Raw genomic sequence first — 18,546 nt, forward strand, 5'->3', positions numbered from 1 at the left:
TTAGATGAAACCAAAATAGAACTTTTGGTAAAAACTCAACTCGTCGTGTTTGGAGGACAAAGAATGCTGAGTTGCATCCAAAGAACACCATACCTACTGTGAAGCATGGGGTGGAACATCATGCTTTGGGGCTTGTTTTTCTGCAAAGGGACCAGGACGGACTGATCCGTGTAAAGGAAAGAATGAATGGGCCATGTATCGTGAGATTTTCAGTGGAAACCTCCTTCCATCAGCAAGGGCATTGAAGATGAAACGTGGTGGGTCTTTCAGCATGACAATGATCCAAACACAACCGCCCGGGCAACGAAGGAGTGGCTTCGTAAGAAGCATTTCAAGGTCCTGGAGTGGCCTAGCCATCTACAGATCTCAACCCATGAGATTTGGAGGGAGGTTGAAAGTCCGTGTTTGCCCAGCAACAGCCCCAAAACATCACTGCTCTAGAGGAGATCTGCACTGGAGGAATGGGCAACAATACCAGCAACAGTGTGTGAAAACCTTGTGAAGACTTACAGAAACGTTTGACCTCAGTAATTGCCAACAAAGGGTATAAACAAAGTATTGAGTAAACTTTTGTTATTGACCAAATACTTATTTTCACCATAATTGCCAAATAAATTCATAAAAAATCCTACAATGTGATATTCTGGATTTTTTTTCTTCATTTTGTCTGTCATAGTGAAGTGTACCTATGATGAAAATTACAGGCCTCTCTCATCTTTTTAATGGGAGAACTTGCACAATTGGTGGCTGACTAAATACTTTTTTGCCCCACTGTATATCTTTATTTGGTCGAATTGTGATAGCTACCTATGCGATAAAAAAATGGTGGAGCAAAAAAAGTTGGGTCTTTTGCTATCGTGGTTAGCTAATAGAAATACATATGGTGTCTTCCTGTAAAACATTTAAAAAATCAGAAATGATGGCTGGATTCACAAGATGTGTATCTTTTCATCTGGTGTCTTGGACTTGTGATTTCATGATATTTAGATGCTAGTATTTACTTGTGGCGCTATGCTAGGCTATGCTAGTCAGCTTTTTACTGATGAGGTGCTCCCGGATCCGGGATTGGGACCCATAAAAGTTAATGTCCTCGTACTCTTCTTGCTCGTACAATATGCATATTATTATTACTATTGGATAGAAAACACTCTCAAGTTTCTAAAAACCGTTTGAATTATATCTGGTGAGTAAAACAGAACTCATTTTGCAGCAAACTTCCTGTCAGAAAGTGAAAAATCTCAAATCGAGGCTCTGTTCCAGCCCTCCCTATCATTTTTCTTGAGATTTATGACTATACATGCACTTCATACGCCTTCCACTAGATGTCAATAGCGTGAGAGGTGAAATGGGGTCTCAATCTCTTTCTATGGTCAAAAGAGAGCAGTTGGAATGACATGACCCCCAGAATTCGTTTGTTCAGGAAGCGCATAAAGGTCACCAGTATTGGCATCTGAAAAGCAATCGTTAAGACGTCTTATATCTCCGGCTTTGATTTTATTTGATAAATGTGAAGATCATCGTAAAGTATGTTTTTTCAATATAGTTTTATTAGATTCGATTTTCGGAGTTTAGACGTGTTTGCGTTCTTTGCGTTTGGTGACGAAGGAGAGCTTAGCGCACTTGGCTAGTTTTGCTTGCTCATTCGAGAGGGAAAAATGCCATTCTAAAACCAAACAACGATTGTTCCCGACAAAGGACCCTTGTACAACATTCTGATGGAAGCTCAACAAAAGTAGGACCCATTTATGATGTTATTTCATATACTGTCGAACATGTGTACTATTAGTTTGCGCCAGATTTGGGCGCTCTCTGCCATAACGTAAGCTGCAGTCGTAATGAAGTTATTTTTAGAATTCTAACACGGCGATTGCATTAAGAACTAGTGTATCTTCATTTCCTATACAACATGTATTTTTTGTCATGTTATGAATAGTTATTTGGTTCAGAATAGGTGAGTGTCAGAAAAATATCCGGACATTCTGGAAAAAGATGCTAAGTTTTCAGAATGTATAACCACGGATATCAGCTCTAAATATGCACATTTTCGAACAAACCATATATGTATTGTGTAATATGATGTTATAGGACTGTCATCTGATGAATTTTGAGAAGGTTAGTGAAAAAATTAATATTCTTTGCTGGTTTATTCGCTATCGCTAACGTGCTATCGCTATCCTAAGCCTTGAATGAATGAATGCGTTGTGTGGTAGGCTATTGTAGTAAGCTAATATAATGCTATATTGTGTTTTCGCTGTAAAATTTGGCTGGATTCACAAGAGCTTGTCTTTCATTTTGCTGTACACATGCATTTTTCAGAAATGTTTTATGATGAGTATTTAGGTATTTCACGTTGGTCTCTATAATTACTCTGGCTGCTTTCGGTGCTATTTGTGACGGTAGCTGTGATGGTAGCTGCAATGTAAAACTGATTTATAGCTCAAATAGCACATTTTTCGAACAAACTAGATTTATTGTGTAAACTTGACTAAAAAATACAGGTTGGACAGCAAATGAAAGATACATTAGTTCTTAATGCAACCGCTGTGTTAGATTTTTTAAATTAACGTTACTACGACATACAGCGTGCGTTAAAGCGAGACCGCACCGAAATTAATGGCGGAATAGTAGTGTAACATTTTTCAACAGAACAACGAATTAACATCATAAATAGTTCTTACTATTTGATGAGCTTCCATCAGAATCTTGTGCAAGTTGTCCTTTGTCCAGAAGAATCGTTGCTCGGTTGTAGATTGTCGTCTTCAACTTTGGAATTAGCAGCAATCATTAGCCATGTGACGAAGACGTGTCCAACTCACTATAACGCAGCACAAATGAAATACCGAAAATCGCAATAAACTGATATAACTCGGTTTAAAACAACCACATTATGATGTTTTTAACACCTATATCGAATAGAATCAGAGCCGGATATATCTAAAGCCTATAACGAGAGCTTTTCAGAATGCAATCCTGAGGTCTGTCATGCGTCATGGCGAACGTTGAAAAGACTGCATACCCGGTTCCAAGAGCTTTTATACGGCCTCAGAACTCCCCAGACACCCCATTCCAATTCTCACTGCTTACTGACATCTAGGGGAAGGCGTATGCAGTGCATGTCGACCCATAGATTACATGCAAATGTATAAACTGACCCTGGAACAGAGCCCCCGATTTGAGATTTTTCAGTTCCTGACAGGAAGTTTGCTGCAAAATGAGTTCTGTTTTACTCACAGATATAATTCAAAGGGTTTTAGAAACTAGAGAGTGTTTTCTATCCAATAGTAATAATAATATGCATATTGTACGAGCAAGAATTGAGTACGAGGCAGTTTAATTTGGGAACAAATTTTTACAAAGTCGAAATGGCGCCCCCCTATTGAGAAAAGGTTAAATTGGGAACGATTTTTCCCCAAAGTGTAAATAGCGCCCTCTATCCTCAACAGGTTAACCTTTCTAGGACACACGTTCCGCTAGCGGAACCCCCCCACAACATTCCGCTGAAAAGGCAGCGCGGGAAATTCAAAAATATTTTTTTTGAAATATGTAACTTTCACACATTAACAAGTCCAATAGAGCAAATGAAAGATAAACATCTTGTTAATCTACCCAATGCGTCCGATTTAAAAAAATGCTTTACAGCGAAAACACAACATATGATTACGTTAGATCACCGCCAAGTCCAAAAAACACACAGCCAAAGCTGGCAGTTACAAAAAGCAGAAATACCGATCAAATGAATCACTAACCTTTGATGATCTTCATCAGATGACACTCATAGGACATCATGTTACACAATACATGTATTTTTTGTTCAATAATGTGCATATTTATATCCAAAAATCTTAGTTTACATTGGCGCCATGTTCAGTAATGCCTCCAAAATATCGGGAGAAATTGCAGAGAGCCACATCAAATAACAGAAATACTCATCATAAACTTTGATGAAAGATGCATGTTTTACATAGAATTACAGATACACTTGTTCTTAATGCAACCGCTGTGTCAGATTTTTAAAAAGCTTTACGGAAAAAGCACATCATGCAATAATCTGAGACGGCGCTCAGATATAAATAAAATTTCTCCGCCATGTTGGAGTCAACAGAAATACGAAATTACATCATAAATATTCCCTTTGATGATCTTCATCAGAATGCACTCCCAGGAATCCTAGTTCCACAATAAATAGTTGTTTTGTTCGATAATGTCAATTATTTATGTCCAAGTAGCTACTTTTGCTAGCACGTTTAGTACACATTTCCAAACGCTCGTGCATAACGTCGGACGAAAACTTCAAAAAGTTATATCACAGGTCGAATAAACTTGTCAAACTAAGTAGAGAATCAATCTTCAGGATGTTGTTATCATATACAGTGGGGAGAACAAGTATTTGATACACTGCCAATTTTGCAGGTTTTCCTACTTACAAAGCATGTAGAGGTCTGTAATTTCTATCATATGTACACTTCAACTGTGAGAGACGGAATCTAAAACAAAAATCCAGAAAATCACATTGTATGATTTTTAAGTAATTCATTTGCATTTTATTGCATGACGTAAAGTAGTTTGAACACCTACCAACCAGTAAGAATTCCGGCTCTCACAGACCTGTTAGTTTTTCTTTAAGAAGCCCTCCTGTTCTCCACTCATTACCTGTATTAACTGCACCTGTTTGAACTCGTTACCTGTATAGAAGACACCTGTCCACACACTCAATCAAACAGACTCCAACCTCTCCACAATGGCCAACACCAGAGAGCTGTGTAAGGACAATCAGGATAAAATTGTAGACCTGCACAAGGCTGGGATGGGCTACAGGACAATAGGCAAGCAGCTTGGTGAGAAGGCAACAACTGTTGGCGCAATTATTAGAAAATGGAAGTTCAAGATGACGGTCAATCACCCTCGGTCTGGGGCTCCATGCAAGATCTCACCTCATGGGGCATCGATGATCATGAGGAAGGTGAGGGATCAGACCCAGAACTACACGGCAGGACCTGATCAATGACCTGAACAGAGCTGGGACCACAGTCTCAAAAAAACCATTAGTAACACACTACGCCGTCATGGATTCAAATCCTGCAGCGCACGCAAGGTCCCCCTGCTCAAGCCAGCGTATGTCCAGGCCCGTCTGAAGTTTGCCAATGACCATCTGGATGATCCAGAGGAGGAATGGAGAAGGTCATGTGGTCTGATGAGACAAAAGTAGTGCTTTTTGGTCTAAACTCCACTCGCCGTGTTTGAGGAAGAAGAAGGATGAGTACAACCCAAGAACACCATCCCAACCATGAAGCATGGAGGTGGAAACATCATTCTTTGGGGATGCTTTTCTGCAAAGGGGACAGGACGACTGCACCGTATTGAGGGGATGGATGGGGCCATGTATCGTGAGATGGGCCAACAACCTCCTTCCTTCAGTAAGCATTGAAGATGGGTCGTGGCTGGGTCTTCCAACATGACAACGACCCGAAACACACAGCCGCAACTAAGGAGTGGCTCCGTAAGAAGCATCTCAAGGTCCTGGAGTGGCCTAGCCAGTCTCCAGACCTGAACCCAATAGAACATCTTTGGAGGGAGCTGAAAGTCCGTATTGCCCAGCGACAGCCCCGAAACCTGAAGGTCTGGAGAAGGTCTGTATGGAGGAGTGGGCCAAAATCCCTGCTGCAGTGTGTGCAAACCTGGTCAAGAACTACAGGAAACATATGATCTCTGTAATTGCAAACAAATGTTTCTGTACCAAATATTAGTTCTGCTTTTCTGATGTATCAAATACTTATGTCATGCAATAAAATGCAAATTATTACTTAAAAATCATACAATGTGATTTTCTGGATTTTGTTTTTAGATCTGTCTCTCACAGTTGAAGTGTACCTATGATAAAAATTACAGACCTCTACATGCTTTGTAAGTAGGAAAACCTGCAAAATCGGCAGTGTATCAAATACTTGTTCTCCCCACTGTATATCCAATAACGTTCCAAGCGAAGCATTCCTTCGTGTCTGTAGAAGTTATGGAACGCAAGGCGATATCATGAGGAAAGCGCATGACCAGGAACTGGCATTCTGCCAGACCACTGACTCATTCCCCTCTCATCCGTCCCACAACACAGCATAAACTTCATTCAACGTTCTACAGACTGTTGACATCTAGTGGAAGGCGTAGGACGTGCAAACAGATCCATATCTTACAGGGATTTGAACAGGAGATGAGTTGAATATCGACCAGCCTCAGAATATCCACTTCCTGTTTGGAAGTTTGCCTGCCATATGAGTTCTGTTATACTCACAGACATAATTCAAACAGTTTTAGAAACGTCAGAGTGTTTTTCTATCCAATAGTAGCATATATTAGCATCTGGACAGGGAAGAATAAAATGACCTCAATAATGAACAACGATCAAAATTAACAAATACGAAGACAAGAGCAACGAAGGGTGGTAGAGAGAGCACTGGGGTAAAAAAAGAGCCAAAGACGAGGGAAGCGTATTGGACATCTAGTTGGAAGCGCTTAGGACGTGCAAATCAGCATCCAGTATCTCTACAGGATTTGAAACAGGGAGATGAGTTGGAAACTATCGACCACAGCCTCAGAATATCCCACTCTCCTGTTGGCGAAGTTTGCCTGCCATAATGAGTTCTTGTTATACTCACAGACATAATTCAAAAACAGTTTTAGAAACGTCAGAGTGTTTTCTGATCCAATAGTATGCATATATCTAGGCATCTGGGACAGAGTACGGAGGCAGTTAAATTGGGCACGCTATTCATCCAAAGTGAAAATGCTGCCCCCTATCCCTAAAAAGTTAATTCTGCTGGGGAAAGCTTTCCTTTTTTTAAACTTTAAAATAACTATCAACCACTTTTATACACTAGAAGGATTGATTTCAAAAGAAACCTGGAGGTCACAAGATTTTACTGATAAGTGGGACCAAATAACACGTCATGAGAGATGTGCCTGATTCCATAGACAAAGGAAATGTGCTCCTGATCGACAATTATATTACAATCCTCAATATTATTATTTTTGTATTGTTGTATTTTTATTTAATATGCTTTTGTAGTTAGAGTAATTGCTTGTTTGTTTTTGTGTGTCCACCACATTGAGGTATTGGGCTGAAGAGGATGGGGTGTTCTGGGGTAGGCGTGGAGGGTAGTCTGGCGGTCCATGTCAATGGTATTACATAACAATGATTGAAAAAAATTAAGGAAAGAAATACAAAAAAAATGAAGAAAAAAAAGTGTTCTCTTTGCAAAAAAATACATTTTTAAAATATTTGGAATAAAAAATAAAGATTTTAAATAATACAAATAGTTTAGTCCCACAAATGTAAAAAAAAAAATGAATTCAGAGGAAGATGTTTTAAACAAGACGTCATGCACTACATTTCCCTCTACATTTCCTGAGAAAAAAAATATTTAAAAAAAATATTCCCAATAAGTATTCCTACAGGAGGCTACCAGAGAATATCCTAGTAGGATATACCCAAGGAAGACAGATTCCCTAAATACAGTATAATTAAATCTGCTGCTCTGGTGTGTTGTTGTTGCCTGGTGCTGCTGTTAAACATTAGCAACATGTATGTTTGGGAAGGAAATTCACAGGAATCACTCTATATTCCTCCTGCTGCCTGCCTGATCTCTGCATATCAGGGGCGAAAATCTAATATGAACTTTGGAGGGGACAATTACATGACATTTTCTCAAGAGCAATTCCTGAGGGGGACACCAAAAGTAGTGCTGTAACACATAGCCTACATTGTAATATGTTAAATGTATATTGAGGAACCATAATCACTACTACTGGATAATTGATAGGTACAGTAGTTAACTGAAGGGTTGTCCAAACTTGTTCAAATGTTTAAATCATTATAATACTACTACTAATAATAGTTATAGCAGTGTTCAGTCCAGTATGTATGCAGGTATTTGTACTTACAACGAGCAATACCAAGAAAGGCCAATAGGTGGCAATGGTACTGTACACTGTATGTTTTCGTAAATACAATGAACATGGTGTGATCTCGTCTAAAATAATCTCCATTGAGAACCATCACAAAGTTGGTCTCCGTATTGAATTGACCTTTTAATTTGACTTTTTCTGATACATTTATATAGTCATTAAATATGTGCCACTGGCCTGAGTCTACTACAATAGCTTTACAAGAACAAAAAGATACAAATAAGTACAGTTCTAAAAGCAAAATAACTACTTCAATGAATAACCCAAATAAATCAACCAAAATATCCTTCAGTCAGTGTCTCAACTCTTCAAACAGCAGCTATGGACAAGTATGTCACACAAAGTATGCAATTTTAAATAAATTAACATTAAATAAATATTTAGTAAGTGTACTGTCATGTACTAAAAGCTACTAAACAAAATAACAAATATCATACTATACACCAGGGGTTCTCAAACAGGAGTCCATGGACCCCTAGGGGCCCCTGGTGTAATTGCAAGGGGTCCTTGAAATAAAAAAGTATAATGAACGTATTCAGTACCACAAGGTTTCCAGTAACTTTACATATAATATAGAGGGGGTGGAGGTCCCTAAGGACCGCTCAAAACCTTGCCTGCCTTGCCTCAAAATATGCAGGGGTTCCAGTACCCCCAAAAAGGTTGAGAACCACTGCTATACACACTACTGAACAAAAGAACYRAACATATGTTTGYGGGTTTCAATGGATCCAACAAATTGCTGGCAGATATTTTCCCTCKTGAGACTGTCCAGCCTGTCTTTATGTACATTACAGACAACTACGCCGTTCAGTCTCTCTTGGCCCATGCTAGCCCGTAGCCAAGTCTTTAACCTGCGGAGTGCACTGAAACTCCTCTCAGCCTCACATGAAGACACTGGCACCACAAACAAAATTCTGATCAGCACCTCAACTTGGTCAAACAACCCCCGCACCTCCACTGGAAGCCTCCTGAGGACCTCTGCTGCCTCTCCACTGCTGCTACAGGGGTATTTGTTGTGAAAGAGAGGGATCTGCACTGAAAGAGAATCTATGTCCACCTCTGGGTACTGATCTAGAGACTCATCCAACTCCCCCGTGAGAAGCGCTCTTTCCAACTTTTGCCCTATATTCTGCCCTATAGTGATCCACTCTTTTTCCAGCAAATCGTCTTGAGTGCGTCTCAATGTATTCAATAGAGTCAATCAATGTTGTTGCTTTCTCATACAGTCAAAGGTAGCTTTCGTAATTTCTCTTGCCCCAGAGAAAGTCTGAGTTTTCTTCTGCAGTGAAATGTTTAGACTGTCAAGCTCTCCAAGAACAGCAGAGGCAAGTGTGAGGCCCAACACAGTCTTGCCTTTGCTGAAGTGCTCGAATAAGCCACTGGCAGTTGAAGCTGTCTTGGATGCAGTTTTTGCCATCTCCTCTAGGCTGCTTAGTACCCGCTCATACTGCCCTAGCACAGCTCTAATAGCAGTATTCCGCACAGTCCACCTTGTTGGACATAGGGGTTTCAGGGTGGTCCGATTTGTATCTTTGGACGTGACAATTGATTCAAACATGCTCTTAAACTTTCCTGACTSGCCATAGARGACACCTAACTGATGGACCCAAGAAAGGGAATCCCGGATCAGTGGGGAGGCTGAGCAGCCAGCCTGTGTAATCAGATTTACACAGTGTGCTCCACAATGCACATAGAGAGCTAATGGGTGCTGCCTCCTCACAATTGCCTGTGCACCTGTGTATTTTCCTGCCATGTTTGAGGCACCATCGTAACTCTGCCCACGTAAGCCAGACATGGGCAAATTGAGCCTCAACAACACATCAGTTGCCACTTTCGCAATGCCCTCGCCTGTTGTCTCCGACACCCTGTATAGCCCAATAAACTCCTCGTGAGGGACAAGGCCATGGTCAACATAATGCAGACAGACACTCCTGTTCAGTACCAGAGACATCTTGAGTACCATCAACAATTACTGAACATTGTACAATCGGAAGAGACCTAATCTCAGCTGCAATGCCTCGAATGACTGTATTGGCCATGATGTTCAGAACTTCATTCTGTGCTTTGGGGCCTGTGTACATTGTGGTACGCTCTGTTAACCACTTCAGTAAAATGGGATCATCCTCTTCTGCCCTAAGTTTCAAAAGCTGGTATAAATTCCCACTGTCATCCGTGTGGCCTTTAAAGGCTTGTCCCTGTCTTACTACATGCCACACCAAACTAACAATTTTCATCAAGCAATGCCTTGCGTCCTCCTGCTGTTTACCCCACGCGCTGGATAACTGGACACTGATTGGATTTAGCTGGTGTGCTGTTACAGTTACAAAGTGGCGGTGGGTTTGGCAGTTTTGATGTGCTGTGAATTTTTCAATGGCTTTTCTCCAGCTCCTAAATCCTGCACTAATGAAGGCAGCATCTGCTCTTTGGCCAAAAGATGGCTGGCTTGAAAACCCTTGGCAATAGTGAAAACACAACACTCCTTTTATTGATGGATTATAATGTAGCCAGGGGAAATCGCGAAACCATCGCTCTTGAAACGTCAACACTCTGTTGGCAAGAGTTTGCGGTTCTATAAATTGTGGGTGTGGCTGAGATAGTTTTGTGCCATCACTGAGGTAACTGGACAATGCTGTGCCACTGTCCCCTATACTGGTGCTGCTGGCAACAAGGGTGACACCTGGTCCTGCCGTGGCTGTGACATTGTTCTCTGAAGTCTCTCTCCCTGGCTCTTTCCCTTTCACCACCCTCACTGACTCACAGTCTGTCTCCTAGAAAATAAATAAGGTTTTTGCCGTACTCCTAACTACCAGTACCCAAAACTACACAATCACAACAGCAATACCATTGCCTTAAACAAATATTAGTTCAGTCACCAGTTTAAGTTGAGAGTGGGGGTACCCCTGGCATTTTCCAATTATGTCCCTATTTTACAAAAAAAAAAAAGGAGAACCTTTCATAATGTTGCCAAACAAAGACTCAACAAACTTACCTGAGACTCCCTGTCTCTGCCAGTATGTCCCTGCATATCTGTCCCCAACTCTGCTGTCTGTGTGCCATCTGTTGCCTGCTCTGCCTAATGACATCATTGTGAAACATTTCCATTAGCATTTCACTTCTTTCTTATGAGCATTTTATCAACTAGTCTTTGAGATATTAGGCTACTAGGGTTCTTACTTTGCGTTTTGGTGTACTGAAAAGTACTCTGATGTCCGTCTTTCTCTCTTTTTTCTGCCATTTTTCTACCTGGCTAGCTGGCTGGCTGGCTACACACACACAGTGTGTAGGTTATTTACAGTAGGAGATGGGCTTCTATCATCTTATCTGCTATCATTCTATATGGGCTTCGATCTAAAAGGTAGCTAGCAAATGTGAAACGGATTGCAGTGACAAGAGTTGACAGCTGTATGAGTTCCCCATTTACATAACATATGCTGCAATCTTTCGTAATTTTAATATAGTTTGTTTCATATTGGCTGGCTTCCAACAATACCTGAATTTGCAAAGCTAGCGAGCACAAATTCCGTTTCTGTGGTGTTTGCTATAATCTTTGATACCTGGTTAAATAAAGGTGAAATAAAATACATTTTAAAAAGTTCACTAGCGACAATTTAGCTTTTGCAACGAGACCATTAAATATATTTAAGACAATGGTAGAAGAGAGTGTAGTTCTGTTCAGTTTGGACTTCAGTTTATCGCTAACCTTATCACAGGGACTTTGAAGCACTACAAGGTCATCAATCAATCAATCAAGTTTATTTTATATAGCCCTTCGTACATCGCTAATATCTCAAGTGCTGTACAGAAACCCAGCCTAAAACCCCAAACAGCAAGCAATGCAGGTGTAGAAGCACGGTGGCTAGGGAAAACTCCCTAGAAAGGCAAAACCTAGGAAGAAACCTAGAGAGGAACCAGGCTATGAGGGGTGGCCAGTCCTCTTCTGGCTGTGCCGGGTGGAGATTATAACAGAACATGGCCAAGATGTTCAAATGTCATAAATGACCAGCATGGTCAAATAATAATCAGGAGTAAATGTCAGTTGGCTTTTCATAGCCGATCATTAAGAGTATCTCTACCGCTCCTGCGGTCTCTAGAGAGTTGAAAAGAGCAGGTCTGGGACAGGTAGCACGTCCGGTGGACAGGTCAGGGTTCCATAGCCGCAGGCAGAACAGTTGAAACTGGACCAGCAACAAGGCCAGGTGGACTGGGGACAGCAAGGAGTCATTATGCCCGGTTGTCCTGACGCATGGTCCTAGGGCTCAGGTCCGCCGAGAGAGAGAGAGAATGAGAGAATTAGAGAGAGCATGCTTAAATTCACACAGGACACCGGATAAGACAGGAGAAGTACTCCAGATATAACCAACTGACCCCAGCCCCCCGACACATAAACTACTGCAGCATAAATACTGGAGGCTGAGACAGGAGGGGTCAGGAGACACTGTGGCCCCATCCGATGATACCTCCGGACAGGGTCAATCAGGAAGGATATAACCCCACCCACTTTGCCAAAGCACAGCCCCCGCACCACTAGAGGGATATCTTCAACCACCAACTTACAATCCTGAGACAAGGCCGAGTATAGCCCACAAAGATCTCCACCACAGCAAAAACCAAGGGGGAGCGCCAACCCAGACAGGAAGATCACGTCAGTAACTCAACCCACTCAAGTGACGCACCCCTCCCAGGGACGGCATGAACGAGCACCAGTAAGCCAGTGACTCAGCCCCTGTAATAGGGGCTGAGGCAGAGAATCCCAGTGGAGAGAGGGGAACTGGCCAGGCAGAGACAGGAAGGGCGGTTCGTTGCTCCAGAGCCTTTCCGTTCACCTTCACACTCCTGGGCCAGACTACACTCAATCATATGACCTACTGAAGAGATAAGTCTTCAGTAAAGACTTGAAGGTTGAGACCGAGTCTGCATCTCTCACATGGGTAGGCAGACCATTCCAATAAAAATGGAGCTCTATAGGAGAAAGCCCTGCCTCCAGCTGTTTGCTTAGAAATTCTAGGGACAATTAGGAGGCCTGCGTCTTGTGACCGTAGCGTACGTGTAGGTATGTACAGCAGGACCAACTCGGAAAGATAAGTAGGAGCAAGCCCATGTAACGCTTTATAGGTTAACAGTAAAACCTTGAAATCAGCCCTTGCCTTAACAGGCAGCCAGTGTAGGGAAGCTAGCACTTGAGTAATATGATCACATTTCTTGGTTCTAGTCAGGATTCTAGCAGCCGTATTTAGCACTAACTGAAGTTTATTTAGTGCTTTATCCGGGTAGCCGGAAAGTAGAGCATTGCAGTAGTCTAACCTAGAAGTAACAAAAGCATGGATTAATTTTTCTGCATCATTTTTGGACAGAAAGTTTCTGATTTTTGCAATGTTACGTAGATGGAAAAAAGCTGTCCTTGAAACAGTCTTGATATGTTCGTCAAAAGAGAGATCAGGGTCCAGAGTAACGCCGAGGTCCTTCACAGTTTTATTTGAGACGACTTTACAACCATCAAGATTAATTGTCAGATTTAACAGAAGATCTCTTTGTTTCTTGGGACCTAGAACAAGCATCTCTGTTTTTTCTGAGTTTAAAAGTAGAACGTTTTCAGCCATCCACTTCCTTATGTCTGAAACACAGGCTTCTAGCGAGGGCAGTTTTGGGGCTTCACCATGTTTCATTGAAATGTACAGCTGTGTGTCAKCCGCATAGCAGTGAAAGTTAACATTATGTTTTGGAATAACATCCCCAAGAGGTAAAATATATAGTGAAAACAATAGTGGTCCTAAAACGGAACCTTGAGGAACACCGAAATGTACAGTTGATTTGTCAGAGGACAAACCATTCACAGAGACAAACTGATATCTTTCCGACAGATAAGATCTAAACCAGGCCAGAACTTGTAGACCAATTTGGGTTTCCAGTCTCTCCAAAAGAATGTGGTGATCGATGGTATCAAAGGCAGCACTAAGGTCTAGTAGCACGAGGACAGATGCAGAGCCTCGGTCTGACGCCATTAAAAGGTCATTTACCACCTTCACAAGTGCAGTCTCAGTGCTATGATGGGGTCTAAAACCAGACTGAAGCATTTCGTATACATTGTTTGTCTTCAGGAAGGCAGTGAGTTGCTGTGCAACAGCTTTTTCTAAATTTTTTGAGAGGAATGGAAGATTCGATATAGGCCGATAGTTTTTTATATTTTCTGGGTCAAGGTTTGGTTTTTTCAAGAGAGGCTTTATTACTGCCACTTTTAGTGAGTTTGGTACACATCCGGTGGATAGAGAGCCGTTTATTATGTTCAACATAGGAGGGCCAAGCACATGAAGCAGCTCTTTCAGTACTTTAGTTGGAATAGGATCCAGTATGCAGCTTGAAGGTTTAGAGGCCATGATTATTTTCATCATTGTGTCAAGAGATATAGTACTAAAACACTTAAGTGTCTCTCTTGATCCTAGGTCCTGGCAGAGTTGTGCAGACTCAGGACAGCTAAGCTTGAGGAATACGCAGATTTAAAGAGGAGTCCGTAATTTGCTTCTAATGATCATATGTATCTTCCTCAAAGAAGTTCATGAATTTATTACTGCTGAAGTGAAAGCCATCCTCACTTGGGGAATGCTGCTTTTTAGTTAGCTTTGCAACTAAAATTAAGTTGGAAAAGTAGGATGATGCGAGCAGAGGGCTCTTCGATACTGCACGGTACTGTCTTTCCAAGCTAGTCGAAAGACTTCCAGTTTGGTGTGGCGCCATTTCCGTTCCAATTTTCTGGAAGCTTGCTTCAGAGCTCGGGTATTTTCTGTATACCAGGGAGCTAGTTTCTTATGACAAATGTTTTTAGTTTTTAGGGGTGCAACTGCATCTAGGGTATTGTGCAAGGTTACATTTGGTTCCTCAGTTAGGTGGTTAACTGATTTTTGTCCTCTGACATCCTTGGGTAGGCAGAAGGAGTCTGGAAGGGCATCAAGGAATCTTTGTTTGTCTGAGAATTTATAGCACGACTTTTGATGCTCCTTGGTTGGGGTCTGAGCAGATTATTTGTTGCGATTGCAAACGTAATAAAATGGTGGTCCGATAGTCCAGGATTATGAGGAAAAACATTAAGATCTACAACATTTATTCCATGGACAAAACTAGGTCCAGAGTATGACTGTGGCAGTGAGTAGGTCCAGAGACATGTTGGACAAAACCCACTGAGTCGATGATGGCTCAAAAGCCTTTTGGAGTGGGTCTGTGGACTTTCCATATGACTATTAAAATCACCAAAAATTTGAATACTACAGCTGCATGCTGATCTGGAATAAAAACTGTCGATAGCAAAGATTCCATCTTTGACGACGCCACATAAATGGAATAGGTACTAGCTAGCTTGATGGTTAATGTTTGCTTTAGTTTGCGTGCTAGCTCTGCAAATTCAGCTAGTGTGTGTGTGAACCCTCCCAACATAAAAAAAACATTGCTATGGCCGATTGACTAGATAAACCTCACGTCAGTTACGTGCATTGAGTGCCTTTCACACAGGAGATACGAACCCTCTTTTACCTTGCCAGCTAAGGAACTGGCAGTGGATCAAACCATTGTGAGGCAAAGGGCAGGGGTCGCAATCTTTTGAAACTTAAAAATGCGCTATTAAGTGTCTATAATCACCATAAGTGCTTTCGTTGTGTATTATTAACATTATTGAAATTACATAGTTATGTTTACAGTGATATATTGAGGGGGACAAATCATATTTTTCCCAGGATGGGGGGGTCGTGTCCCCCCTGTCCCCCCTGGGATTTCCGCCTATGCTGCAGATACATGGCACAGGAAAGGGGCGATAAGAGGAATCACCCACTGAGTCATAGAAGCTGTAATGGACACTGTCACAGCCAGAGACACAGTAGAGATGTAAGGAAGCGTAAGAGTTAGAGCGATTGTATTTGAGAGGGAGTGTGTTAGAGACTGTTTTAGAGCTACTGTGTTACACCAACCGTGTTACAAAAATTATGGTAAATAATTTTTACACTACTTAGCCGAGCAAAGCTGAGCTGTACTGTGCTGGCCTGGTTACGCATCCACGATGGACAAAATTAAAATAACATATCTGAGCCAGCACATTACGGTTCAGGTCAGCACGATAGTGTGAAAAGTGTATGAGAGCATTGTGTACGTAGCTGTCAGTGGAGGCTGGAACTCCCAAATATTGGCTGAATTTACCAAGTAGCTCCAAGTCTGAGAATTAGTTTATTACAGAGAAGGAAATAATGTTAGTTAGGAAACCAATAAACCTACTGAAGCCGTTCATGTTTGAGCCAATCGTTGCCCCAGAACAAATACTTAATTCTCGTAGTAGTAACAACACAGATATGCCGCCTGAAACACCTCAGCTAGAGGGTCTGCGTAACCAAACACAAACAGGTGTGAGTGGGGATGCGTGTGTTGTGCTGTATCACCACCATTTCTCTACAAAATCCCAGCGGATGGGGGCTGTATTACACCCAGTCAGAGGTTCCTGTAAGTCTGTCTGGATGGCAATGTATTTATTGGACGTGTCACTAATCCTTATGAAGGACTTCCTGGCAGAAGAGGATACTCAACCAGTCAGCAGCCGATATGCCAGTTAAATAATTGGTGAAATGTAGCTTGATTATAAATTGTTTAAGGTTAATATCAGTAGTTGATAGGTGCTCAATATATACAATCAGTATCCTATAATGATGTTTATCCCCAGCGCTGTTCAGCGCGATGGTAAGACATTTACCTTTTAGATTAGACGACCGGAGTTCGAATTGCAGACATCATCATGATTCATGAAATCTCATTCTAACCAATAATGGGGCGTGCTCCATTACACAATCATACATTGTGATTTAGTTTCGGTATCAGACTAACTTTTCTTATGATTTAGTTTGCAGAGCATACAAGCTAGCAGTTTATTGCCAGTTCACCCTATGGGTACAAGGGAGAATTGGATTAGGTGTACGGCGTCTCATCCCTGCGAGTGTGTCGTTTCTTCCATAAAGTGCGCATACCCAGAAGCAAAGGCAAAGTTAATTTAGTAAATCTAGCCTGCTGTCATTTTTTTCAAGACAAAGACCTAATGCCTGCGCCTTATGTAAAAATAGTATTTGTTGGCTTGTCCACTATAACAACAGGTTCAAGCGTAACCAGATACACTTGCTTTCAAGATAAAACTACTTTCAACACGCACTAATCCCGTGTCCCTGTTGCTAGAGTAGTGACTTCAACTAGCTTTGGCTGCTATCTATTGGAATGGAATGGTAACTACACTGGGCAGCTAGTTGGCAGAGTCAAAGTAGACTACAATAATATATGCCATTTGGCAGACGCCTGTATCCAAAGCGAACTGGGTACAGATCATAGAAACAGGATTACAATTTTGATATCATGGTCAGTCCTTGCATCTATACTGTGTTATTGTTTCTACTGCTGATTGCCATTTAAGAAGTTAAGATGCAGATTAAATGCATACCAAAATATGTTACAGACACTTTAAAAATGTCCCATTACTCAGACAGTTAGTGAATACACAGCATCCAGCACAGCAAACAATCAATCACTCAAATGTATTTTACAAAAGCCCTTTTTACATCAAAATAATAAATGTCAATTGGCTTTTCATAGCTGAGTATTCACAGGTTGAGAGAGAGAATCGAAACAGCAGGACTGGGACAAGGTAGCACAACCGTTGATGTGGAAAAACAATTCCACTCCGATGTGTATCTTTGAATTCGCTGTTGAATGGCCTGCTCTTTCTTCATTTTCGGAACACCAGCCCGCTCCCCCAAAGTGATCGATAGTACATCTTGGCTCGCACTGTGATGATTGTGATTCTGAGCTCTCAGGTTCATACAGCGCGTTCTGGTCTTCACTGATCTCACTCTCCATCAGCTCCATATGTGGCCGATAGGGGCAGGACTCGGTTGTATACTGATGGTCGTGAGCGCAATCCTGCTGGGCTCCGAACTCTTTAGTGATGGTGGACCTCTTCTCCACCGCAGCACAGGATCACTCTGGCACCTAGGGGTCAGTTTGGCATGCTGTACTAACCTGCACAGTCTGCTCCAGGATGAAAACATTTTCAGGGATGAAGATGTCTTCCTAAGACAACTCAACCCAAATATATCAGTTGGCATTAACAAGCTTCCTGTCTTGTATGCTTTGTCAACACACACACACACACACACACACACACACACACACACACACACACACACACACACACACACACACACACACACACACCTGTCTCTTATACACATCTAGATGTGTATAAGAGACAGCACACACACACACACACAGAGCAAATACAGGGACATTTATTTTTCAGCAAACATKARCTATGTCAACTTCAGTCTAGCTAAATGAGGTGGAGCTAACAAAACATTCCAAAAACAAATCTGTCAACAAAATGTCTTACAGTACTTGACAATCTGAGGTGGAAGCTATATTAGCTACAGTAACTACCTAATAACAGGGGTAGAAGGAGGAACTGTTGCAATTTTAGTTGCAGTTGAGTTGCTTGCTAACGTTATTTGCTGGGGGGTGTTAGTACACAAAACACTTCAGACGCAATTAGCTAGTTACCTTCAACTAGAGTTGCAACAAAGT

General features: G+C 41.6%; 1 protein-coding gene across 10 annotated transcripts in view; it reads left to right on the top strand.

Annotated features, from left to right (window-relative positions):
• The window catches only part of LOC111961224 (mitogen-activated protein kinase 10-like), a 115,582-nt gene that overhangs the window by 77,395 nt on the left and 19,641 nt on the right, over positions 1 to 18,546 (top strand). The window lies entirely within an intron of this gene.

This window comes from Salvelinus sp. IW2-2015, linkage group LG4q.1:29, assembly GCF_002910315.2.
Source record: "Salvelinus sp. IW2-2015 linkage group LG4q.1:29, ASM291031v2, whole genome shotgun sequence".
Classification (NCBI taxonomy): domain Eukaryota; kingdom Metazoa; phylum Chordata; class Actinopteri; order Salmoniformes; family Salmonidae; genus Salvelinus; species Salvelinus sp. IW2-2015.